The sequence below is a fragment of the Anabrus simplex genome, chromosome 5, assembly GCF_040414725.1.
Source record: "Anabrus simplex isolate iqAnaSimp1 chromosome 5, ASM4041472v1, whole genome shotgun sequence".
Taxonomy (NCBI): domain Eukaryota; kingdom Metazoa; phylum Arthropoda; class Insecta; order Orthoptera; family Tettigoniidae; genus Anabrus; species Anabrus simplex.
The window spans coordinates 283,939,127-283,966,905 of record NC_090269.1 but is presented as its reverse complement, the minus strand read 5'-3'; the positions used below and the strand labels follow the sequence as shown (position 1 = coordinate 283,966,905).

At 41.4% G+C, this 27,779-nt stretch overlaps 1 protein-coding gene across 6 annotated transcripts in view; it reads right to left on the bottom strand.

The window, feature by feature from the left end:
• MESK2 (misexpression suppressor of KSR 2) overlaps positions 1–27,779 on the bottom strand; it is a 666,835-nt gene that overhangs the window by 248,377 nt on the left and 390,679 nt on the right. The window lies entirely within an intron of this gene.

Here is a 27,779-nt window from a genome sequence, read left to right as displayed (position 1 = left end):
AAGAGCTGGCAACAGCCAATTGTATCTGGAGAGCCAACATTCAACAGATGATACAAGAACGATGTGTGGAAAACTAACAGATACGCACAGATGATACATATACGTGATGCAGATTGAGCAGCCTTGTCAAAAGACGGCGTGATCATGATCGCGTATGCATTCTTGATACAAATACACTGATCTGATGCAAGTGTGGACGCACCTCAACACTGATTGACTGTAATAATATCCCAAACCCTTCTTCAACCCAGGAAAGACATCCAACACACGCCTGGAGTTAATTAATTCAAACGGACCAGAACCATAATATCCATCAGCGTTTGTCATGCCTAGCGCCTCCGCTGTCTCCATTTCATTCTGCCAAGGGCCATGCCGAGGGTTCACGACGTCCTATAGTGTATCAGTCCTCCGTTGGTGCATAGGTCGTTTCTTGGACAGTGGGGATCACTTCTTCCGTGTTAGTGTGCTGCAACACACTGGACATTCTTTCTTTCTTTCTTTCTGTCTTTCTTTCTTAATCCGTTTACCCTCCAGGGTTGGTATGCCCCTCGGACTCAGCGAGGGATCCCACCTCTACCGCCTAAAGGGCAGTGTCCTGAAGCGTGAGACTTTGGGTCGGGGGGGGGGGGGGGGTGAAACTTGGGAGATGGACCAGTACCTCACCTAGGCGGCCTTACTTGGTATGCTGAACAGGGGAGATGGGAATATAGGAAGGGACAGGCGAGGAAGAGGGATGGAAGCGGCCGTGGCTTAAGTTATGTACCATCCCAGCATTTGTCAGGAGAAGTGGGAAACCACGGAAAACCACTTCGAGGATGGCTGAGGTGAGAATCACACCCCCTCTACTCAGTTGACCTCCCGATGCTGAGTGGACCCCGTTCAAGTCCTGGTACCACTTTTAAAATTTCGTGGCAGAACCGGGAATCGACCCCGGGCCTCTGGCAGTGCCAGCTTATTACACTAACCACTACACCACAGAGGCGGACTGTATTCTATTTTACAGGAAAAATGTTCTTCTCTTCATTTTATACGCCGTTTTATGAAAGAAATTGATGGAAATATCCGAATTACTGGCCTGACTTCGGATCACAAGAAAGTAGCCGTGTCACCGCGTGCTGAAATTTTGAAGAGCAGAAGAAACATTAGACATCCGAGCAAATATAGCAATAAAGCAACATGAGCCACTGCTCCGAAAGCTAAATAGTATACAGTGTACGGCCTCCTGAATTAACTGCATACATACATACTAGGAGCATAGCCAAGAGGGGGGTTACTGGGGGTTAGACCTACACCCCATGGAAATTTAAAAAAAAGGAAACAATCAGAAATTGACGAACAAGTGACAGTTGACTCAGTAGGTTGGGTCTTTTGAACACTCACAGACACATCATTGTAAAAACCAACAGATCTCCTCAATCTATTTTCTAAGTTGGATTTTGGATTGCAATTTGAAAGTACAATTCGCTGCAAATCTGTTGACTTTATAATGACACTAATGCATGCATCACACACGCACAAGCGCCTTCGTTATGATCTATCATTTCGTAACTACAGGAGACCCCCCCCACCTTTCGTTTGATCCTGGATACGCTACTGATACATACATACATACATACATACATACATACATACATACATACATACATACATACATACATACATACATACATACATACATACATACATACATACATACATACATACATACATACATACATACATACATACATACATACATACATACATACATACATACATACATACATACATACATACATACATACATACATACATACATACATAACCTTGTTGATATCCAAAATATGACCTTCTGGATTAAGATATAACCTCCCATGTTAATATCCAGTGCATGGTTTACTGCAAGAAATTGGCAACTACAATGCCCATGTCCAACTATAACATTCTATATTACTATTCAGTGCACGGCCTCCTAAAAGAAATCAAGACCTACAATGACCCCCTGAATGAAATTCTAATCTATCATGTTAATATCCAGTGTATGGCCTCCTTGAACGAAAATAGAATCTATTATGTTGTTATCCAGTGCACTAATGCCCAGCTTCATGCCGTCGTGAGTAAATTTACGGGTAACCTGTATGTAGGCCCAGCCTACTTATGAAATAAAGGAAGTTAAACATTTAGGCCGTGGATTATTGGAACACAGTTCTGAAACATATTGCACACAGAGTGAATACTGTGGATGAAATAATTAGAGACGAAATTTAATTCAAACTGGATGCGGAGTTCATTTAATTTCCCTACAACCATATTCCATGCCTCCATTAGCGTGAATCTGTTCTTATAAACCCAAAATGTAAATAACAGTATTTGACTGAATGGTAATACAAAATGAATTTCCGTCGAGGTTCGATATTTATACTGCATGCACACAGCGGCCACATATAATTAATACGGTACACGGTCGACAAAGCTCATAAATTAGGTACTTGCTTTGACGCATTCCTACGCTACGCGAGATAGATGAAGTGATTGATTTCTTCTTTTTGCTGTTTTTTTCAATTTCGTGTGGCTATTTCTAGCTGAGTGCAGCCCTTGTAAGGCAGACACTCCGATGAGGGTGGGTGGCATCTGCCATGTGTAGGTAACTGCGTGTTATTGTGGTGGAGGGTAGTGTTTTGTGTGGTGTGTGAGTTGCAGAGATGTTGGGGACAGCACAAACACCCAGCCCCCGGGCCACTGGAATTAACCAATGGAGGTTAAAATCCCCGACTCGGCCGGGAATCGAACCCGGGGCCCTCTGAACCGAAGGCCAGTACGCTGACCATTCAGCCAACGAGTCGGACCGCCAGGGGTTTAACATCGCATTAACACGGTGAAGATTTTCGGCGAAGCAAGGATGGAAAAGGGCTAAGATTCGGAAGGTAGCGGCCGTGACATTAATCAAGGTAAAGTCGCAGCATTTGCTTGTTGTGAAAATGTAAAACCATCTTCAGGGCTGTCAACGGTGGGATTCGAATCCACCACAGATGAGGTAACTTCTACAGAGAAATAGTTCAGGATAATTGGGGCCAATTACTATTAAATCTTTTTTTTCTCCAACGGGAACTTGGAATAAGTATTTGTGGAGTTAAGCTTTAGGAACGTACCAACATTCTACCAACGGTTTTCAAAGAATGAAGCAGTGAGGTATGAAAATGTACGAGGGAATAACATAATTCGATATTCCACGATTAAACCAATAAAAATGAACAGGTTGCTGAAAAAACGTAGACTTCAGAAAAGTATACGTACAGTATTTGTCGGACATGTTTTTCTATGTAGTCCTTGTGAAAAGAGCCTATTGCAGTGTGATTCCTGATCAGGTTATCCAAATCTTACCCCTTTAGATATAAGTTTTCTAAACAAAGATATAGGCCTAAAACTTATGACATTGACACCTAAAACAACAAAATATTACCTTCTTCTATTGATCTGTACTTCTTTCGGCAATATAAGCTTTATATGAGAAGAATCGCTGATTTTGTAATATTACAATGTGAAGAAACGTGCCGAGGTTAACAATGGTGGAAGCCTTTACCTTCCGCTCCTCCAAGGGCCTTCATGGCCTGTATGGAGGTGACTTTGCTTTTTACAATGTGAAAAACCAGAAGTAAAGTTACATGATCGGCATTTATTCATTTAGAATTCACTCTTGTGATATACAATCAATTTTCTGTACCAAAATACAAGCTTATGTTGTAATATGCTTGGCAATTGGCAGATCATGACATTAATATATCCATATCATCGCTTGGAAATGGAATTAGTGTAGATTCTTACAGTGAACTAATTGAATGCGAAAGTGGTGCTGAATGTAAAAATGTGGCTTTAGTGAAGAGTGCATACTGTTCTCTTCTACTTTGCTCTAATCACTGCATTGAAGTCCCACATCTGCGCCATGATAACTAACAGCAATTCCATCAGGTCAGTTGAACTAATATGTTTTTCGTATTTTAATTACTTTAAGCCAAAGTTTTGACACTGTTAATGGAAAATGTTACAACATATCCTACTCACAAAATTGAATTATATGCGTTTTTCCTCGTATTGCTTCCTTGTTTTACCGAAGTTCCTCTCTTAGGACTTGAATAGATGAACATTCAGACGTCACTTGAGATAGAATCCATCGTTTTGCATGAGAATGACAAAGACCACTACTGTTACGGTGATGAACAATCTATATTCAAAGCATGATTTCGTGAGATTCAGAGCGTTCGAGGTCAAGGGTGTCCCTTGTTAGTACAATGTTGGACCGCCCGTAGTACGGACAGAGGCGGAGATATGGTCTGGCATGGAGGCATACTGACGTCGGAAGTTCTACTGTGGAAGATTCTGCCACAGCTGGCGCAACCGACCCTCCAAATCTGCTGTAGCTGCAGTTGGATGAAGTTGCCGTCCAATGTGGTCCCAAAGTCCTCGATGGGCGAGAGGTTTGGACACCTAGCTGGCCAAGGAAGCATGTTGACATCACGAAGGCAGGCCAGAGATACCCGCGTAAAGTGAGGCCGGGCCTGCTGGAAAACGGGGATGTCGAGCTGCACCAGGAAGTCACACCATACACTTGCAAAATTTCCTGAACGTATTGCCGTGCCATCAGGTTACTTCAATCACCACCAGTGGGGAGCGGTTGTGATGTTGGTGGTAGTTATTTATGTCTTAAGAGGAAGTACAACTAGGTAATCATCCTCTCCGAACAAATTAAATGGAAATAAAAATTAAAATCAAATACATCTCATCTATTTATTCAATGGCGGAATCTCAAAATGATTTTTAAAAAATTAAGCCGAAAAGGACACAAGCGCATCAAGAGGGAACGTAAGTCCCCTGAGTATCAGAGGACTTGAAATTTACATTCCGTTGATTAATCGACTCTCACACATAAAGCGAAGGATATCAGCAATACTCTCGTCATCGGGTAGTATGAGTTCAAGTGTCTCTTAAAGGCCGAGGTTCCGTCTCAGGCCAGAGAGATCGGCTCCCTCTGTGAGGATGTGAGCCACGGTGAGGAAGGGGGAGGGAAGTCTTTCCTCTCTAGGAGGTAAGAGTGCGTAGTTCCATGACCTGTCCTCAGTCTACACAAAACTACGGCCTCCCTCCTTGAAGGATTGGAAAAGGAGCAGGAATCATAGGAAATAGCACCCCACACCATGACACCTATTTTTGAGGCGCTGACGTGTCCAGACTCGAATTCGGCATTCGTCTGTATCCAGACAGTAAGGTGATTTGTCGTCACTCCGCAAGGCGTTTCTGGCAGAAGTGGAAACACGCTCCTCGGTACCATAATAGTTGTAAGGGATATCGCGAAGATAGATCGTGCTCTGCTAGCCGCCTGGATATTGTACTGGTGGACACAGGCGTATGTACAGTGGGTTACCTTGATATTCGGACAACACAGATAATGGAATGTTTCCTGACATAATGCGTTCGCAAACAAATGTATATACAACAAACACACGCCCAACAATTCATGAGTATATACCCCACGTATCACAACAAAATTAAATGTCAGGCGAATTGGTGAAGGATTCTGATAGTGATAGAAAAGGAAATCATGAAATACTACACACCACTTTATTATTCGGACACGTCGTCGTTACTCCATTTGCACGTGACTACCGTACTCAATTGCGACAAGGGAGAAACGTAAGGAGTAGAAGACGTTTCCCTGAACTTCACTGCAGAATCACGCTTGAACAGCGCCAACTGGTTATTTTCCACGATGCAAAGGGGCGTAGTTGCAGAGATATTGCGCAAATGTTGTGTATGAGTAAGAGTACTGCCAATGACATTGTACGGCGATTGCGCAAATGTTGTGTATGAGTAAGAGTACTGCCAATGACATTGTACGGCGATTTAAGGAAGAGGACAGGATTGCGTCTATACCGCAAAACGGGTCAACTGAAAAAGCTATCTGATCGTGGAGAGACACTTCTCGTAATAAAAATAGGGAACGATCCCAAACTGAATGTGCCACAACTTGCACGGGAAAGAGAAGAGGAAGCTGTTAAATCAGTGCACCCTGAAACTGTGCGCAGGAATCTTAGAAAGGCCAAATTTAACGGGAGGGTGTCGAGGAAAAAGCCATTCATCAATGAAGTGAACCGAAGGAAAAGATTGAAGTTTGCCTTCCAATATGTACACAAGGACACAGAATGGTGGAAACTTGAGTTACTTTGTGATGAGAGCAAATTTAATATTTATGGATCGGATGGGAGGAGAATGGCTTGGTGCAAACCAAATGACGCATTAAAACCGAAACATATGCAACCAACTGTCAAACATTGGAAGCGGAAATGCAATGGTATGGGCGTGCTTTTCGTCTGCTGGAATAGGTGAAATGTCGTTCAGTGAACATACAATGGACCATAAACAGTATCTAGCCATCCTGAAGCAGAATTTACACCAAAGTGAAACAAAGCTTGGGATAAGGGACATTTTTCATTTCTATCAATGCCCGAATGTGGCTGTTGTTGAACTGCCTAAAGGTGCTTGAAACTCCATCCCACATCCCGGATCTCAATCCATTGAGAATTTATGGAGTGACCTTGACAAGAGAGTGAAGAATTCCCGAATAACGTCAAAGAAGGAAGTGCAACGAAAACCGATACAAGAATGGGCTAATATTAGCCCTAAGGACACGGAAAAGTTAGTTTGTTCTATGCCACAACGACTGAAAGCCGTGGAAATGCCACCAAGTACTAGACTGATTTGAGTTCCATGTTACACTACACTTTCGGTTATTATGATCCTTGTGTCCGAATATTAAAGTGGTTTTGTTATGTGATAACGTGACGACTTATTTTTTATCTACATGTCATTTGTGTTCTGAGACACTTGTATTATTATGTAATCATATTGGAAACATTAGGGTTTTGTATTGTCAATTTTTTTTTCTCTATGTATAAAAAAATACAAATATAATGTTCAGATTGTCACATGTCATATGGTGTCCGAATGTTAAGGTGACTCACTGTATACCCAGCTGCCGTGACGTGTCTTTGGAAGATGTGCAGTGACACCTGTGGAGTGCTTACAGCCTGCCATTCATGATAAACGATTCCCCATGGTGGAGGTCCGCCGAGGTCGGCCCGAGTCTTCTCCACGCATGTCTACCCTCACGTTCTCACTGCCTCCAACACCGACGAACAGTGTAGTCAGAATGTTTCAAATGGTGAACAATGCGTCGAAATGTCCAACCTGCCTTTCTTAGTCTCTCAAACTCTGGCTGGCCAAAAGGTTTGTCAAATGCGCCGTCAGGGTATACTGTGTGTTCACTCAACTTAGCTCTATGGCTCATACCGGTACTAAGTCGGTGGTATAAGTACGCTCCCTAATGGCACTGTTGCACAAGTAATCAGCATTAAAAGAAAATGAGAAAACCTATGACGATATTGTGCAGCAACCTTCGATTCGTTCATGGTGCTTTTTTTTAAATGAGTGTATACTTAATAAGATGTGACTAACAAAGGAATAAACCATTAAAATATTGAAAAATACATGCTTTAAAGATACGTATTCTAACACAATAAATTTATTTTGTTCTTTAAAAAAATATAATTATGAGTTTCATTTTAAACATTTTATTTAGGAGTAATTAATTAGTTGATCTCTTAATTGTGCCACGTGGATTAACTGTCTCTGTTTTCCCCCTGAAGGAAGCATCTGATTGACAATAAACAGGCTCTGATAGCGGCGAAACCTTGCTTTCAATACTGTGACACACGTTGTAAAGTATTTATGACTAAGAGGGCATATCCCTTATTTTCTTTCAACTCTTCCTGCCAACAATAATGACTAATACTCCTGTTCAATAATATTTCAATACGAAAATATTCTCGTACATATGACTACAGCTCTAAACAAAGCAAGGAATTAATTATATAAAGCAGGAACCAGAATTGAGAGGGTTATATTCAAGGCGTCAACATCGACTGCAGGAATGTAATTATATTCCTCATTCCTAGCCCCTAACAAGCCTCGCTGAACCTCTGCATTCCACATGATTATTAGACATTTTGGTCGAGGCATAAATCTGTCAATAATTTCTACAGAGAAGACTTCATTCAACTAATATCTTCTCTGTCGGAATTACTACATCATAATTAATAATAATAATAATAATAATAATAATAATAATAATAATAACAATAATAATAATAATGATAATGATAAACTGCATAGAGGAACGATAACTTAAAACTTCTCAATTGAAACGCACAAGCTTTTCATAGACAAGATAAAATTCTTTGAAAAACTTTAAAATGATCAGGTCTCAGCTTATTAGGGTTTGTGGATTGTAAGTCCTTTTAAAACACTAGATATTACCCAAAAAACTTGCGAATTACTGTTTTCTACATAATTGTAAAGAAACTGTATAATTCAAATCGTCCACATAGACATTGAGGGCCAATGATTTATATGTTAGGCCCCTTAAAACAACAACAATAATAAAGATCATCATTATCATCATCTACAAAACCTTAATTTGTGTTGTTTCGCTGACGCAGTCTCTGCTTTATGAATCACTGCACCACAACCAGGATGTTTTGGACACTCGCGCGAACATCGACCATCAACTTAAAAAAGCTGTGCTAATAACGGTGTGTGATGATGCGCTAAGAGTATGTTCCTAACTGTGAAGTCTGCTCTCACACATAATCTCGTTGACTAGATGAAGACGCTTCTGGATGGTGATGTTGCAGACTGCGTAAGTAAGTTCTTTCAAGCGTACACCATTCCACGGAATGAAGTGTGTTCAGCGCTTTCAATGTAGGCAGATTAATTTGTACCATACAGTGTAACTGGACGTACTATCGTCAGAAATGATCTAAGATTTCAGAACGATTGATAAATGTTTGTCACTAGGATCACCAATATTGAGTTCCATTTTCATATATTCATACAGCATCCCACTATAACTTATTCTGCCAGGTGTTCTTAAAGGGGAAACCAGGGAGATAACTATCCGCACTTAATTTTAATAAGAGGAAAAGCAGAGGGAGAAATCCTTTGCAGAATGAATGGTATGAAATGTCGTATGGCTTTTAGTGCCGGGATATCCCAGGACGGGTTCGACTCGCCAGGTGCAGGTCTTTCTATTTGACTCCCGTAGGCAACCTGCGCGTCGTGATGAGGATGAAATGATGATGAAGACAACACATACACCCACACCCGTGCAATTGGAATTAACCAATTAAGTTTAAAATCACCGATCCGGCCGGGAATCGAACCCGGGACCCTCTGAACCGAAGCCCAGTACGCTGACCGTTCAGCCAACGAGTCGGACAGAATGAATGGTAAAAGACAGAGAATAACTACGGAAAGCACGTAAGTGGAACCAAGTCGAAAGAATCCAATAACGTCGTGTTCAGAAGAAAACACGAGTAGAGCAGGAGAGTCGGATTGGAAAGAAGAAAGTGAGGAGCCTGGCTCAGGTAAGAGATTCATTTATTAGTTACGATGGAAGAGAATAAGCAAACGTCAGCCGTCGCTGAGTTTTGATCTGTGCGAGGCAAGGAAGGAATTACACCGACGGCTACGTGGTACGGGTGGAGTAACTGTAAGCTTGTATTGAGGAAATGATGGGAATAATCTCCGCCATCAGTAGCCTTGAAGGCGATATTCCGTGGTTTTCCATCTTCACGCCAGTTGAGAATGTACCTTGATGAAGGCCACAGCCGCAATCTTCTTCGCGGTAGCCCTTTCACATCCCAGTATCCCTAAAAACCTGTATGAAGTCTTGGTGCGACTAAAACCATTAGTAAAGAAGACAAAAAACAAATGTCAGTCACAATGAACGAGATAGGATAATCAACTAACAAGTAAAAAATTAAACATCAATCCAAAAATAAACAGAATACATTTTCTTCTTCTTCTTCTTCTTCTTCTTCTTCTTCTTCTTCTTCTTCTTATTATTATTATTATTATTATTATTATTATTATTATTATTATTATTATTATTATTATTATTAACATCGCCATTGCCTTACGTACGCTGTATTTGGCCATGACTTCACAAATCCTCACAAATATCTGATCAGACGTTGCACGTTATCTGTTTGAACTGCCACCTACACGCAACGTTATTCTTTACATGCATAATTAGCCATTTTCATAACATCACGCAATTTAGACCGCAAAGGACAAGGTGACAGTCACACCCAGTAAAAGAGAAAGGACAAGTATTAGATCAGGCGATGAGAAAACCAGATTTATTCTTCTATTTGTCAGGAATAATTCAAGACAATACTGGGTCGGTAAAGGTAGTTTTGGAATTACAGAAGGAAAACATTATTATAAAGGTTTCGATCCTGTCGGCTAGATTAGAGATTACACAGACAATTAGCTTTACGTCATACCGATGCAGACTGCTCATAAGGCGACGATGGGATAGAAAAGGCCTAGGAATGGAAAGGAAGCGGCAGTACAGCTCCAGCATTTGTCTGGTGTGGAAATGGGAACCACGGAAAACCATCTTTAAGACTGCCGACAGAGTGGTTCAGACCCAATATTTACCGAATGCAATCTCACAGCTGCGCGACCCTAACCGCGCGGCCAACTCGCCCGGGATTAAAATCTTTAGCCAGACCGGAAATCGAACCCAAGATTCTCTAAGCCGAAGGTAAGGAGTCGGACATGCCAAGATAATATTCAAATATGATAAAATCCAATAAATCAAAGCCCTCTAGGGGAATGGAAGGTAGAGGCTTCTACTATCCGTAACCTGAGCGCTATGTCAGAGAAGGTGGTGAGCTTTACGACCTACTACCTGGTACTCATTTCTGGTGTAGGCTGAATGAACTCTAGGGCCATGTGCCTCTCCATATGTGGAAATTTTCATTTAAAAATTTCCGGACTTCCTGACATTGCTCGATTTCACCTAAAGCTCGATGTTACGGTCACGATACCGACAATCGTATAAAACTAAAAGCTTGCTTTTTCGAAGTGACGGAAATCTATCTATGCAATTGTAATTTTACAACGCCCTAATAATGTGGGTATGTACAGATGTAGTCGTGAAAAACTTTGTTTAAATAGTGCATTAAACTGGTTAGATATAAGAGAAGGCCACCTGGCCTTAATACGATAAATGGATCTTCGCTAGTGGCTTTACGTCGGACCGACAGAGACAGGTCTTACAGCGACGTTGGTATAGGAAAGGGCTAGGAGCAAGAAGGAAGCGGCCGTGGCCTTAATTAAAGTACAGCCCCAGCATTTGCCTGGCGTGAAAGTGGGAAACCATTGAAAACCATCTTCAGGGCTGCCGACAGTGGGATTCGAACCCACTATCTCCCTGATGCGAGCTCACAGCTGCGCGATCATAACCGCACGACCAACTCGCATGGTGATAAATGAATCATTACTCAATCAATCATTAACGTGTGCCCAACCCATGTCCCGTTTCTGTGGGGTCGGGTATGAACCGAGATGAATCTTCGTATAGGTTTTACGACCAGATGTTCTTCGTGATGTCAACCTCATCCTTTTTTTTTTTGCTAGGGACTTTACGTCACACCGACACAGATAGGTCTTATGGCGACGATGGGATAGGAATGGCCTAGGAGTTGGAAGGAAGCGGCCGTGGCCTTAATTAAGGTACAGCCCCAGCATTTGCCTGGTGTGAAAATGGGAAACCACGGAAAACCATCTTCAGGGCTGCCGACAGTGGGATTCGAACCCCCTATCTCCCGGATGCAAGCTCACAGCCGCGCGCCTCTACGCGCACGGCCAACTCACCCGGTCAACCTCATCTGAGGAGTTAATGAGATGAAATGATTGACGTGATACATCACTCATCTCGGAGAAAAACCATATAAGTCAATTTATGTAATTTTTTGAATCAACCTACTAAGGTCAATGCTCTCTATCCTTTGACACTAACGAGATGAGTGATTTCGTCATAATATTCAAGAAATAGCCTAATTTTAATTCCAGATTATTCAAGAATACAAAACAGTTCCCGGTAAGAACCAGAAAAGTTTAATTATCTTGTTAATATTCTGATATTGTTAATAAAGTGGCTGTAACCAGATTACTCAGTTTGTCTTATATGTAATACATTTTCTGTGATTAACGTGGACGTGGACATTATTGTCTTGTAAAAGAATTATTTGCAGCGAATTTACACAGCTGCCTCTGTTAAAGAGAGCTATTCAATCTTTCTATTTAACAATACACAAATATGACTTACACGCTTTGGTTTTTACTGGTCCACATCAGAAAATAATGTCAGTTCAATATAGAACAAGTCACTTTCATTCACGATCCAAACCAGCTACTTCATTTAGTTTTTAATTAAACAATATCCAACCAAAACCTTTATTTAGAAATCTATTTCTTAAAACGCAGAATTGTTTGACAACATTTCGTGAATCGATGATTTCGTATTTTTAAAAACCAAAAAAATGCTTCCCCTGAGAACTTTTAGTTTTTGATTTATTTTGTTATTCCCTGGGATGAATGATATGACAGCAAAGGAGAGTTTGAAATATGGTACCGGCACACAGCCTACTCCTGTCGAATAGCACCAAGGAATTTGCTCGAGGCTTTACGTTCCCATCCGACGGACGAATCACCATCATCGGCGTCATATGCCCTCACTCCATATGAGCACTGTGGAGAGCTTTGGAATTTAATACAGGCTTTGGCACGTAATCTAGTGATTGTATACCACCACCTCCTACCCTGGCGACCAACATTCTGATGGTGAAAATGTTTTCGACCAAAGAGATTCGATCCAGCTAACCGCGGAGTCAGACCATTTCGACTTTACGCCTTAACGATCATGGTCACCAGGCGGGCTCTCAATCCATCATGAATAATATTTTTTTATCACTTCTGTCCTTCCAGACGTATCATACTGCAAAATGCGTATCTTGAGAACAAACATATTTAAGTGGTTGTGAGAGATGATTTCATTATAATCCAAGGAAAAGGCCAATACGCCTTCAAAGAATGCATTCGTCTTCTTTCAATTCGACGATAGCTAAATTACGCAACATTCCATTATTTCAGACATTGGTAAACAATAAAGGCTTCACTGGCGGTTCCCGCTGCAGCTGTAAATAATCGCAGTTCAGTATGAGCGCCTAGGGATCCAAAACCGCAATATTGGCGTTCACTGAGGACTACCCAACGTACACCGCTGTGATGTGCGTTGTCTACTCTGTTCTAACGAAGGGGCACAGTAAATCCACACCCGCAACACAACAGACGGGACTGTTAGCCGAGAGCAAATTATCTCAGGGAATATGACCCGATCGCCTGTTGTTTGTTGCTATAACAGAAGCTCTCGAGTGTTAGCTCAACGGAGGGAATCGGCCTCCCTTTCGCTCAAATTAGCACATGCAAACTGGTTGTCATTCGAGCCTCGCATTCTCGTTCAGACGTTACACCACGCAATAGCGGAGAATGGCGCACGATCCCTACTATCGGTGAACAATAAAATCAAGAGCTGTACCAATTCCTGGACGAATGTGATCTCTATAAATAAATCTAAAAAACACATTTTCTCACTCGCAAGTCTTCAGAGACATGTCGGGCAACCACAAGGATTTGGTTGAGTCAAGCTTTACGTCAGTCAGGATTCTTCTCTTCAACATCTCCTTCATTCGTCTTCATCCGCTGCTCTGGTCTAGAAGTTAGCAGAATTGCTTCGTGCCTTTGGCCTGGGTTCGATTTCCTGGTTCTCTCACGAACTTATGGCTGATTTTGCGGATTTTAAGTGGGTGTAGTTAGCCTCAGCAATTGTTGTTAGCAAATTCAGCTTCATTATAGGTGATTAGGAAGAAGTAATAAGTTGTCGTTTCACCTGCGAAAACCACTTTGTGATAATACTGTGGGAGAAATACTGACCCGCAGCACATCTATCATAAGAGCGAGAATTCCTTGAAGTTACTCACGAAATACTGAACCTCAGATAACAGAACCTTATCGGGCATAGTTCTAAGCTGAAATATTTCACATAGCGGTTTTCGTAGATGAAACGACGAAATGAATTCGTTCCCTACTGCCAGTTGCTTACAAACCAACGTCAAGTCACTTTAAAAGTTGTTAGTAGGAAAGTATAAATGACTTCGGCCACGACCGGCTGTTGTTTACGTACCCAAGCCACATCTCAGCAAAGGTCGTTAGTGAGAAGGGATAAGTGAATTCGGTGCCACCTGGCTGCTGATTCCTTACGTAGGTTGTTAGTAAGAAAGGATAAATGAATTAGGTTCGGATCGCCAGTTGTTTTAGTGGGCTAGCATTATTTCTGTGTACTGAATTCCCTTGTAATAGGAGTTACATTACAGAAGAAGGTAATGTGTAATATTTGTATCAAATCGATATTGTAGGTATTTCAGAGTTACCCAAAATTATTTTACCAGAATTTCAAAGTTCCTGGGCAAACTAATCAGAAGTATAACATATAATCGGTTTTCTTAGTCTTTCCCAACAAAACTCGACCACATACAGAATAACCACTGATTTCAACATATGGTGGACGAAAGCTCCGAACTTGGTTTCAAAATATTACCAAATTTGTTATTTTGTTACTTTGTGACTTTTAGCTAGACACCCAGATCAGGAGTCCTGCGTCAAACTAGTTGAATGAAGCGGAGTGGTTACTTATATGAATGAATTAGTATGACTGAAGCGCCATTATCGGTATTCTCTGGTATCAAATCAGTTGGTTCAGGAGCAGTCAACCGATTAATACGGTATAATTATGTCACCACGTTGAGGCGGAGACAATAAAATCAGCCCGGTGAAGTAGGTGCAATTTATTTTTTAATTAAGAATCATTTGCTGATGAAAGGAAATCCAAATTATGCAAACCTCTGTGTCGAATATAAAGTAAACTGCCGAATATAGACAGGAGTATGTTCGAATAACTGAAAGGCACTGATAATCCACCATTCCACTGATAAAATGAATTTCATATTGTACTGTACTTAACGTAGGCCTATTAATGACACGTCACATCGCTAACAGTAGGTTACTTCAATTATATGATTTTTTGTTTTGCGTTTTCCTACGAACAATATGAAACGTGAATTAACAAATGTTCGTGAGGATTGCTTCAAAATTTCCTTCACAAGTCATTAAGGTAACACGGGTAATCAGGAAAGAATTGTGTTAAACACCCTTCGCAGACAAGAAAGTTAATGCGGTAAACCGTTCGACTAATTTTAGTAACTCTAACCTGCCTCAAATTTTGATGTGGAGGAACAGAAATCTAATTTTGAAAACTTACCTTACGGTGAATATAATTAACATTAATACTAGGAGACCATACAATTCCATTTCAAAGTTCCGAGAGAATAAAATACTTCCTTTAAAGAAGAAAGTAATTTAAAAAGCATATTATAAATATAATCTTAACAACACCAAAACAATGTACCAGTCATCATACCTTAAATTATTACAGTATGATAATCAGTTCTACTTCCTTAATTTCCTTAACTGGTCATTCCCTCGCCAAATATATTGTTTAAAATAGTAGCAGAAGGAGAATTAATGCAGCACCAGGTAGCTTTTGAAGTACCCTTCGCAATTTGAAATACTCGCCACTGAATTCAATCGTAAAACTACCAGAGACCACCGGAGGTTTTACAGAAATAACTGTTCTACACCGCTTCTATCATCTCCAGTACTATATTAAACCCAACAGTCCTAAGTCGGATCAAAATGGGAAGGAAAAATTCCTACTCGGACATATCTGGCTAAATTTAGGCTACGTTTTCACGGGGAATGAAGGGGAACACATTTGCCCATGAATACGGTTGAATTTGGACAGTTTCGGAGAGAGGAGGACAGGAGCAAATTTATAAATTACCTCGATCACAGTAAAACAGCAGCTGTGTAACTGTTCGCTAGGACATTATATCTTAATACTTATTACATAATCTTCGGATAGACTGGCGGCAGTTTGTGGGCGGGGTACGAGAACAAATAAAGCGAACTCCCGGATCCGCCGCAATATGCCAGTGACAGGATTCCATTCAATTTAACGTGTAGCTGCTTCCGTATTGGACTGAGAGTATGAAGTGAATTCATAGATTGTCTGCAACTTGGCACCACTATTTTACTTAGCTTCCGGCGGATATTTTAGAAGTACAGCGAGATGCCTGTGGCAAAGCTCCCTCCTCTACGTAGGCGTTTATACCACAGACTGTGCTGACGTATGTCAAAAAGTTGAAGGCAAGTTACCTTAAACTTCCACTGTTTCAAAACATTTTCTACTTTCATTTCCTTTTATTTGCCCTTTAGGACAAAAACATTAGAGAAAATTAAAACAGTGTGTGCACGTTCCCATAGTAACTTATGGAATGAGGTAAATTTTCGGGACAGCTGTGCATTTGTAAAAGAAAGGCAAATTTTACTCCCATTCCTTGAACACTGAACTCGTTATCAACTTTAGATGCTTTATGTTCTGTCGAAAAGTAAAAGGTTTTTTTTTTCCATTTCTGTACTTCGAACATCTTCGGCAAGATAATAGGGTCTGTTTAACCGAGACGGAAAAGGCGTGCTTGGATCACCCAGAAGGACGTGTGTTCGATTCCCTGTCATGAGACTTCCAGTCAGATGGCTCTGAGGTTCATCCAGCCTACTCGAGAAATGAGTACCAGGTTTATTCCTAGGGACTAAGACAACCGGAAATAAAACTAACCACTCTAATCCACTTGGTGCGGTGGTTGACTTCCTCTTCTTCCAGGGAGATTCATGGCCTCTACACAAACGATACTGCTCTGTTCCTGATGGTACATACTCGTTTTGATTACAGGTTCGTCAATGGATTTTTAAACCCTACCTTAGGACTGGGATAACAGTGCTCACACAATCCGTGAGCTCTCTACTATGAAGGACAGGAAACTGGGTTGGCGCATAGCAATGCGACTCTAGGAACTGACAAGATCATTAAGTGTTATCCCAAAATTTACAAGCCGTTTGGTTGGGCTGCTGTCGCCAGAGCAAGCCGAAACACTTTAAGAGCTGTATGAGCCACGGGTTAACTCACTGCTGTAACTGAAGTCAGAGTGTAAAAGTCAGAGGAAAAACATAAGAACGATGCATCCACTGTGGTTCGTACGCAATGAATGACACTTCATGATTTCAATTTTACTCTTTCCTCCCAATTCAAGGTTAGGGATTTTTATAAACATCATCCTAATATGGCAGTAGCGACCTCGCCTCTCACAAGGAGACAGGTTCGATTATCGATACATCCAAGGATTTCAATCCTAACCCGAAGACTAAATGATGGTCACAGCCCTGTAAGATGTTGGTGACAGTGATTCTAGCTGTGAGATAACCATCCTCTCTGAACACTAATTATAAGAGATACGAGCCCCCGTGGCTCAGGTGGCAGCGCGCCGGCCTCCCACCGTTGGGTTTCGTGATTCAAATCCCGGTTACTCCATGTGAGACTTGTGCTGGACAAAGCGGAGCAGATTTTTCTCTGGGTACTCGGGTTTTCCCTGTCATATTTCATTCCAGCAACACTCTACAATATCATTTCATCTGTCAGTCATTAATCATTTCCCCAGAGGAGTGAGACAAGCTTCGGCAGCTGGCACAATTCCTAACCTCACCGCTAGATCAGACCTTCATTCATCTCATTCCTCATCCAGTCGAATGACTGGAATCAGGCTGTGGATTTTCATTTTCATGACCTTTCGAAGGCTGAAGGTATCAGAAAAAGAAAGAGATGAGTCATGAAGGGTATGATTTTAAAAAAAGAGTCTCCCTAGGGCTCACAATCAGTCTCAGAGTCGGAAGTGAACAATAGTTGACCAAGACAGGTCGGGTAAGAAAGATAAAAGCAAGGCCTGGAGCCTCGCAGGTCAATTGAGTAACTGTCAGGAAGATATTCGTCAAACCTGGTTAAGAAAGTGACGGAATCTTTACTATGACAACGTGAAACTGAAGGCCATCTGGATGGGCAGCAGTCGTCTAGGCAGACCTAAAAGCCTTAATATACTGCTTGGGACAGGGGTTTAGTTTAGTATTAGAACACAGTAAGGATTAGACTAGCCGTGTTGAGCAGGTCGGGCAGTTCGATCCTGGCTCAGTCCGGTGGTATTTTAAGGTGCTCAAATACATCGACCTCGTGTCGGTAGTTTCACTTGCATGTAAAATAACTTTTTCGGGATAAAATTACGGCAATTCAGCATCACTAAAAACCATAAAAGTGTAGTTAGTGGAACATAAAACCAACAACATCAAAATTCCAACGGGTTAGACTCTATACTTGTTTCAGAGCAATGTGCATACAGGCCATGAAGACACGTCAAGGAATGAAAGGTGAAGGCTTCTACTACCAGCAACTCTAGTACTATGCGAGGTAGAGTAGTTAGCTGTATGACTGGCCGACCGAGCAAGTGCCTCACGCTGTGCGCTTGCATTCGGCAGATAGTGGTTTTCAGTGATTTCTCATTTTCGCACAAGGAAAATGTTGAGGCTGTATTCGCTTCCTTCCTATTTCTTGCCCTGCCCTATCCCATCATCGCCTTAAGACTTGTTTGTGTTGGTGCGACGTAAAACAACAGAAAATGTATGCATAGTCGCCTTTGTTCCCAAGAAATTGACAAGGTACTCATTTTTGTTGTAAGCTGAGTAACCCTCAAGCTTTGGGTACTCTCCAGAAGTGGAAATCTCCTTTTCTACATTTCTTGGCTTTCTGACAAGGGAATGGAAGCACGCCTTAACAATCTCGGCTGGACTAACATTCACTACACCTGTTTTATAACCTGTGTTATTGTGGAGTCATTCGTAATATGTGGTATAATAACTGTTTTGCATATGCTTCACACTTGAATCTAATCGAATCAATGACTTGGAGCCAGAACGGAAAAATCTTGAGAGAATAAACACGGCTACGCAAGAACCCTTAATCCGAACGTCATGGGTTGTACTGTATTACTCCATTTTTTTAAGAGGCCCAATGTCGAGGACATCGGACCTATTTAAAAAGTAAGTCCGCAGTTTTACATGACCGTTCATAACGTGATCTTAAACATGGAATCTGAACCACACGATATTTTTATTTCTCATTTCTCTTCGGAAAACCATATGCATTGGCCGGAAATCGAACTACGGCCACGTTTGTGAGAAGCTACCGACGATATCACTCGGTTAACACACCCAATTACTTTTCCTTTCCTTTTCAATGATATGAAGTGGAACTTATCAGCTTCAACTTCAGCCCTCTCAAAAATCGACTGGCTGCTCTGGCACGAAATGAACGATTGTCAACTTCGGCAACTCTCGTTGGCTAGGTTCTTGTCCTCAGACATTGTGTATGCTTTCTACGTTTGTCTCGCATGCTAGTTGTAGCGATCTACGGGTTAGTGATTTCCGAGGTAAACGAAGTTTAATCGCAATCTCCGGAGCAAGTCTCGAGGGCTCTGAAGGGATAAATGAGTAGCCACGCATTACACTGCATGAAGATACAAATCTACACACGCATAAATTAGTTAAGCTTTTTACCAGAAGTGTGGATTTGTTAAAAACAGGCTTAGATATTAGAATACAGAAACATCAGAACCAGAAACACTGATCGTAAATTTGACTTGCCTAAAAGCCATCCCTGGTGGCCATGGTCGTTAAGGCGTTAAATTCTACATCTTACACCGTGGTTAGCCGGTTCGAATCCAGGTGGTAGTATACAATAAAATCACTAGATTGCGTGCTAAAAGCCTGGATTAAATTCCAAACCTCTCCGCAGTGCTCATATGGAGTGTGGGCATATGATGCTGTTGATGGTGATTCGTTTGTCGGATGGGGATGTAAAGCTTTGAGCAGACCCCTTAGTGTCCTCGACAGGAGTAGGCTACGTGCCAACACCATGTTTCACCCTCTCCCTACCTCATCATCATTATACATCAAGACGCGCAGATCGCCTATAGGCATCGAATAGAAAGACCTGCACGAAGCGAGCCGAACATCCCTCGGACATTCACGGTACTAAAAGACATGCGATAAATAAATAAAAAATACCTAAATGCCAATCGCGTGGTGTAGGGATGGCGTGTCAGCATTTTACCTAGAAGCCCAGATTTAATTCCCAGTTCGTGGAAGGATTTTAATTTTAGAGGAATCCTTAATCCGAACGTCAGAGTGCTGTATTACTCTTTTTCTTTTCAAGATAATGGTTATTGTTTTAATGAGCTGAACAACGATATCAACTGATCCATTTAAAACATGTTTGCAGTTTTACTTTACCGTTTATAACGTGATAATGACATGGAGTCGGAACCTCATGGAGTGTTTGTCATTTTCACTTCGGAAAACCGTATGTCTTGGGGAGAAGCTAGCGACGATTTCACTCGGCTAACATACGTAATTTTTTTGTAAATTTGATTTACCTAAAAGCCAGTGCCCGTGGTGTAGGACTAGTTTGTCAACATTTGACTCAGAATCCCAGGATTTGATTGTCTGTTCGTCGAAGGATTTGAATTCTAGACTGAGGGCTGAAGTGAGTTCAAATAATTGTTATATGTTGTAGTAACTTTTACGGTTTTCGGAAACGTCGCAAATGCCCAAATTTTGTCCCACAGGATATATTTTACATGCAGATAAATCTAGTGGCACAAACCTAGCATATTTAAGCATCTAACCCACCAACCAGGGGTCAGAAGGCCAACGATATACCGTCTGAGCCATCTAGCCTGGCGGGCGGAGTTCACTCACATGGGAACTATAATGGGTTGGATCAGGTCATGAAACTTGAGGAATGATCAATTCAGACATTAGACCATAGCTGCACATCTGCCGTTGTTACACAAGCTGTCCACAGCATGATAAAAAATGAGTGATTTTGAACAGGAATCCGGCATGTTCCTCGATTATGTTAATAAACGGTTATAACAATAGCATGCACGTTTAAACATATACAGATGACCAAGACATTGTCCTGCAGTGCCTACTGTAAAATCTGAGGTATCGTGACATACACCGTGAGAAACTGTAATACGCAAACCTTTCTTGACCACTGTATATACTTGTCAATACAGCGTGGTCGGAAACAAACTTGAACCGGGTATATGATAAATAATTTGAAAAAAATAACTCCATCTCGCACCGTTGTCAATTTATCAGCTGCTGAAGTTAGCCAATCAGATTACATCGCGGGCGAATTCAATGGGCTTTGCGCAGCGATGCTGCTAAATATCCACGAAACGTAAGGACAGCTGAGAGTTATTCCGAGAAATTAGAATCGAACACAAGCCAGTGTCACCGTAGCGTACTTACTAGGGTGCGATTCTGTCAGATCGCAGGTCTGTGTTCAAACCCCTGCCCTGGCGAAATTGTATTCTTTGACTGGTGCTCTTGAACCGGTCTAGCCACGTGCAGATTTAGCAAAACCGCCTCGCAAAACCCATTTGAATTCGCCCGCGAAATGATCTGATTGGCTAACTTCAGCAGCTGAGTGACAACTGTGCGAGATCGAATTATTTATTCCAAATTATTTATCAGCATGACAAACTCTCTAACGGTCATATATCCGGTTAACGTTGTTTCCGACCATCCTGTACATAATTTGCCAAAACACTAGCGCAGTCCTATTACGCCACGGAAGAAATGGCGGCTAGAGCAATTCATAACGAATTTTATCATTTAAACACCTTGTAAAATCACATAAGTGCGTCTTTTTATTGAAAAAATGAAGAGATACTTCGGTGTGACAACTATCTTCTTTTTTTTCTTGCAAGTTGCTTTACGTCGCACCGACACAGACAGGTCTTATGGCGACGATGGAGGAGGAAAGGGCTAGGAGTGGGAAGGAATCAGCCGTGGCCTTAATTAAGGTATAGCACCAGCATTTGCCTGGTGTGAAAATGGGAAACCACGGAAAACCATCTTCAGGGCTGCCGACAGTAGGGTTCGAACACACTATCTCTCGAATACTGAATACTGGCCACACTTGAGCGACTGCAGCTATTGAAATGGGTAACAACTATCCACTAAATCTCTACGGTAACATGCTTTTTCATTTCGATCGTACTTGTATTCATGGAAATAGAATTTAAGCTTATCACCTTTTGTGTCAGGAAGTGGATGTAGATAACTGAAACATTATTCTTTTAACGGCATATACAATCTTATCAGTCAACACTTTGCCAACCTTTAGAGCACGTTTTGCTCAACGTCTGTTAATAATCATTGTATTCGTATTCATTGAATGAGTTAAGGAAAATGATTCAACAACCAATTTCACGCATCCACACGAAGTTGGAGGTTATGCATTCTAATGAATGAAGCGATAAAATCATTCCCACGATAAACCTGAGTACGTCGTTTCTCTACCACCATTAACCGACAAAATGCTGGAGGCATAATGCCTTATATTTGATGGCTGTGATAGAGAGAAGAATTCTAAACAAGGCTAATGAGAAGATAGGAGGAACTTACAATGTGTTAGCAGTATAAGTAAGGATTTACAGTTTATCCTAGTTATTTCTGGAGCTATTCTGACTCAGTATGAATTTTGAATAGGTGCTCTTCATGACATACCTTTAAATTTCCAGGTGAAAATTCTGCAACTACGCCATTGTTTTTGTCAGTCTCCTTTAAGCAAAAGTATACCTCACAAGGGCCATATAAGGAGTGAAAATGAAAGATTATCTAGGCCTCGCAAAATTAATAGTGTTGGGATAGGGAGAAAACCTGGGACTGCTGTACAGGATATATTAAAAGTGAGGAGCCTGGCACAATCTAGATTTTTCTCGTGAAATCAAGATTTTTAAAAAATGTTTTTAATTTGAGGAACTACACATGAATGTAATTACCGTACAAAGTAATCAGTTGCAGCAAGTTGTTCTCCAAGTTCTCATGCTCTGTTCAGAAGGCCATCCCCCCTTTTATCTCCATTTAAATAATGATGTAGTTTTGAAGCTAAAGAACCTTCCGTGGTGTGTTACGAAATTAACTGGCGTCGTAAATGAATTGTGCGATTCTTATCAGATTCTTTAACATAAAAATACACTCTCATTCAACGTCAAATTGCGTTATAAATATTCCTGAAATAATTGCAACTCGTGTCACGTAAAGGAAGTCAAGAATATCTAACAAAACTACAACTTGTTTCCCACTGTATACACGTACGAATGTTTCTGACATGCTAAAATGCTGAAAGAATAACCACCTATTCCCTTAGTACACTCCGAATGACGCAACTTATCATAAAAACTGTTGTAATAAATACAATGGGACAAACACATTCATCACGCATACAGTGAATAACATTATATCAAACGCAAACACGATTATGAGAATACGTCCAAGCCCAAAAAACGAAGCAGATATACGTGAATTAATGTCTCCTCTAAATTCGAACCCGAGAGACAGGATATTTAAAATCTCACATTCACAGATCATGGTCTTATTGACAGGGAAGTAAAGAGCTACGACTTTTTCAAACCTTCTTCGCTCTGCCTTTCCAACTTTCTCATGATACTGGCCGCCCAATGGCAAAGTTAGAGAAGTACCCGCCCGCTTCGGTGGCCCGCGATTGAGTTAAGGCTCCATCACAAATTCTAGATTAGTTTAAGAAACCGAGCAAGTCGCCGTGCGGTTATAGTCGCACAGATGTGAGCTTGCATTCGGGAGATAATGGGTTCGAACCCCACTGTCGGCAGCCCTGAAGATAGTTTTGCGTGGTTTCCCATTTTCACACCAGGCAAATGCTGGGGGCTGTACCTTAATTAAGGCCACGGCCCCTTCCAATCCACTCCTACCTCTTTCCTATACCATCGTGGCCGTAAGACCTATTTGTGTCGGTGTGATGTAAAGCAACTTAAAAGACAAATAGTTTAAGTGTTTAAAATGAGGCGCAAGCAGCTTTAGCATCATCACCTTGAATAGAAGTGGATAAGAATCCCACCTACGTCATAGTAAAAGTGGTTTTTTTTTTTCCAGGGATATACCCTGATGTGGCCAAATCGAGGCCACCCAGGTGATATGCATTCGATTTCTCATCAGGAAGTTGACAAATTAAGATTGTGACTCCCAGTTCCCTAGAGACATATTGCCAGCCTACATAAAAAATTACTATTAGGATAATACTGCGGTCAAAGAGCTAACCACTCTATTGTACTAACAATGAAACTGTTTGGCGTGGACCATCGGGCGAGATGGCTGTGCCGTTAGGGGCGCGCAGCTGTAAGCTTGCATCCGAGAGATAGTGGGTTCGAGCCCCACTGTCGGCAGCCCTGAATACGGTTTTCCGTGCTTTCCCATTTTTACACCAGGCAAATGCTGGGGGCTGTACCTTAATTAAGGCCACGGCCGCTTCCTTCCCACTCCTAGGCCTTTCCTATCCCATCGTCGCTGTAAGACCTATCTGTGTCGGTGCGACTTAAAGCAAATTTTTAAAAAATGGGATGGACCTGACCGATTACAATAATTAAAACTGATATGAGAATATCGTTGCAAGCCTGCCACTGTTACTTCCAATTCCTCCACGCATCTTCATAGCTGTTTCTATTTAACTTAAGTGTTGAAAAGAGAAAGAATAAAGGCATGGGGTAAGAGGAACAAGTAAGTGGAAACAAAGTCAGACTAAGAGGCTTCAGCAACGCTACAATTTCTCAAAACTGTTAACGGTTAAATTGCAAAAACTCCATACATGTACTACTTCATTAAAGTAGCGATAGAAACTTTTCATAACGAGAAAAGTTATGATTATAACAACTATTTATAAAACACCTCAATGTTCTTTCAACCACTGAATAGAGGGATTAAATAACAAAAAGGCAGACGATCACAGACAACTGTAAGCACAGCTCTTAGGCTTTGATTTAAAAAAAGGTTTGTCGCGCTCTTTTCCTAAAACAACAGATTTATTCTAATTTAGCTTTTAGGGTGTCTTTAGCTACTTAAGAGGATTAGCTAAGCTCGAAGTTACCAGGGAGAGAGGGAAGGCTAAAAAATGTTCTATCGTTGTACATTAAGAAACTGCATTCAAACGTAAAACATCAGAAAGTGAGCGAGTTGGCTGCGCGTTACGAGTCTTGTAGCTATAAACTTGTTTTAAGGAGATGGTTTGAAGCATTAAAGACCGTTTTCCTCGCTTTCCCACTTTCATATAAATCGTGGATTTTTCCTGTTTGCCTATTGTTTTGGCAGATATAAGAAATATAAGTCCTTTTCAGATCGCTGACAGGATGCTTTTTTCGGTGCTTTTTCGCCAATATTTTTCGAGAATCACCAGTGGAACATGTCGGCCCACAGGAAAGCCGGGCATGATGGCTAAATTGTTAGCGTGCTGGCCTTTGGTCCAGAGGGTCCCGGGTTCGATTACCGACCGGGACGGCAATTTTAACCTTCATTGGTTAAATGGCTGGATGGCTCGGGGGCTGCATGTGGGTATCGTCTTCATCATTAGAATTCATCACAGGTAGGGCCCCATCCTTACAGACGCGCAGTACGCCTATACGGCATCAGCTCGAAAGACCTGCATCAGGCCTCCTCGGATGCCACACGCCAATATTAGTAGTAGTAGTAGTAGTAGTAGTAGTAGTAGTCACATAACCTCCCTACTCTCCTCGCCGTCGTTTTTGATACACCTCATATTATTACCGCCAGGCGCGACCAATACTCATGTTATACACTACGGCTGCTTTTGGAACAGTATGACAATTGAATTCCCCGCTAAATCAGCTGAGAAGGGTGGGAGATATGAATAAGTAGGAAAGCGTGTATCACTGGTGATAAATGATGGCCTCTGAGAACGTACGCACCGTCACGAACGTATTAAGAAAGGCCACGTCTCTTCCCCCTACCCAAGACATACCCCATCTTCGTCGAAACCCTTTGTGTGTTAGAGCGACGTTAAACTACCACCAAAACCACACTCAAAGGTAGGAAGTCAATATATTCATACAAGTAAGCTTGTACTGTTACGTACCGAGCTCGATAGCTGCAGTCACTTAAGTGCGGCCAGTATCCAGTATTCGGGAGATAGTAGGTTCGAACCCCACTATCGGCAGCCCTGAAAATGGTTTTCCGTGGTTTCCCATTTTCACACCAGGCAAATTCTGGGGCTGTACATTAATTAAGGCCACGGCCGCTTCCTTCCCACTCCTAGCCCTTTCCTGTCCCATCGTCGCCATAAGACCTATCTGTGTCGGTGCGACGTAAAGCAACTAGCAAAAAAAAATGTATTGTTACGTGGTTATTGACCGGATTGTGCATGAAATTGGAGGTCCCGTTGCTATTCAGCTTTTTTTTTTCTTTTTTAAAAATCGAACCACAGAAACGCTCTTCTCCAATTGTTAACGCCACACGTCTGTCATGCTTTCGGTGTATTAAAAACCATGGCTGAGGTATAGTAGATTTCCAAGCTTTGGTCCGGGTCCAAAGTCCCAGGCAATTTAACTGGGAAGGGTAGTGAATTAAAATCAAATTCTGAGCCATCCCAGGAGTGCGATTCGCTTCAACTCCCGCCAAACGTCGGAACAGTGGCTAACAAAGAGACCACGGCTGCTTTCGCTTTCTTTCAAATCCTAACCTTAAAATACTGAAGGTAAACACGGTGCAGTTGGGACACTGATACCTAATTAACAGTTTCTTTTTGCTATTTGCTTTACGTCGCACCGACACGGATAGGTCGTATGACGACGATGAGGGAGGAAGGGCTAGGAGTGCGAAGGAAGCGGCCGTGGCCTTAATTAAGGTACAGCCCCAGCATTTGCCTGGTATGAAAATGGGAAACCACGGAAAACCATCTTCAGGGCTGCCGACAGTGGCGTTCGAACCCAAGATTTCCCGAATATTGAATTAACAGTTTCCTACTACATTCTATTCAGAATGCTTTCTCTACGTTACGACGAGAGCTACAAATTATTATTTATAAACTGAAAGTAACAGACATGAAAATAGTGAGAACGATTTGATGTATAATAGAAACAATTGTATGAGAACTTTTGCGACGTAGAGACATAGCTTCAGAAAAAAAGAAAAAAAAAACCCGCGCTTAATGATGAGCATATTAACACACTTCCGTGATATTCATGTGAGACGAATGGAGGTAGATAGGTTGCCTTGAATACAAGGTACTTGGACGTGGAAGCTGGAGACATACAGAAGACGATCATTAGGCTCGGCTTTGAACGATTTTAAAAAAGGCACAGGAGCACATGTTCTTCCCGTTAAAGAATGTCGTAAAGATAGAATCTACTTGCATTAAAAGGAAAAAAGATTTAGTTTTTCGTGACAATTAATATCGTAATCATAGCCATAGGACCTGTAATTTTACGCGAAATCCGAACCACACTTATGTAATTCTGAATTGGGAGAATCCCATATGCATTGGCCAGGATTGGAGCTGCGGCCTCCTTGATAAGAAACCAGCTATGATGTCAATAATAATTTTCGATGCCAGTAACTACTTTTACGGTTCTCGGAGACGCCGAGGTGCCGGAAGTTTGTCCTGCATAAGTTGTTCTACGTGCCAGTAAATCTACTGACACGAGACAGGCATTTTTCAGCACTTTCAAGTACCACTTGTCTGAACAAGGATCGAACTCATCATCCTGGGATTCAATAGACCACTGCTTCTACCGTCTGAAACGCTAAGTCTGGCAAGATGAAAAAGTATTTGAAAAGGTCAGTATCGAATTCCCAGCTATAAAGCTGTAAATAACTGTACAAATCTCCTCTATATGTAGAATGTTTATACATTGCAAAATTATCAGCCTACTCTTTTATTTCGCTCCGTTAATTGATATCTATACTTTAATATAACGAGAAATTCACTTTTATATTTTATT